This window comes from Otolemur garnettii, unplaced genomic scaffold (assembly GCF_000181295.1).
Source record: "Otolemur garnettii isolate 467f Iridium unplaced genomic scaffold, OtoGar3 scaffold00149, whole genome shotgun sequence".
In the NCBI taxonomy this organism is placed as follows: Eukaryota; Metazoa; Chordata; class Mammalia; order Primates; family Galagidae; genus Otolemur; species Otolemur garnettii.
The window spans coordinates 466590-467550 of NW_003852544.1; positions in this window are offsets into that span (position 1 = coordinate 466590).

The window sequence follows — 961 nt, forward strand, 5'->3', positions numbered from 1 at the left end:
AAAAAAAAAAAAAAGAGTATGATCTCAGGTAAGATGACCTTAAGCAGATTTAGTGAAACAATCTTGAGAAGCCTTCCAGTAGTTCTCAACCTTCCTAATGCTGCGACATAATTTCATTGTTACAAAGGGTTGCCAACTCATAGGTTGAGAACCACTGCTTTACACCAAGGAATTAAGGAGCACCATCTATAACATGTAAATATTTAAACCAAAAAGCTCTCAAAAAGTAGTTCGGAAACAAGAACTATAAAGGAATAGCACACAGGTATGCAATACAGAAAACTCATGTTGTCTGTGTTCCCATTCTTGTCACATCTGCCATCTGAATATGTAACTGGAAAGACCATGTCAAGATTTAAGGCAGCACAGGTACAGCTCAGTGGTTAGGGTGCCAGCCACATACAACAAAGCTGACAGGTTCAAGGCTGGCCCAGGCCAGCTAAAAACAACTCACAACTGCCACAAAAAAATAGCTGGGCACCGTGACGGGCGCCTGTAGTCCCCGCTACTAGGGAGGCTGAGGCAAGAGAACTGCCTGAGCCCAAGAGTCAGAGGTTGCTGTGAGCTGTGATGCCACAGTGCTCTACCCAGGGCAACAGCTTGAGACTGTCTCAAAAAAAAGGGACAGCTTTCTAAGACTAAAGCTGGTGGGGGGGGGGGGAATTTAGGGCATACAATTGTTAACCATCTTCCTGTACTGAGTTAATCCTCTAGCAAATCCCCATTGCTCCAAATAAGACACTTTCACACAACTTTTAAACTTAAGTATATTTGTTACAACCCTTTTTAAGTAGATTGTGACTTGGACACTACATTTCCATTCACAAGCCTCAATTTTCCAATAGCTTTACAACACGCATGGGTAAGCTTCTAATTTTGCTCCTCTAAACAGTAACTTTTCTTTGGAAAACAAGCCCTGCGTAGTTTCATCAAGTTGCTTCACTTTATATTTCTAAAGTAC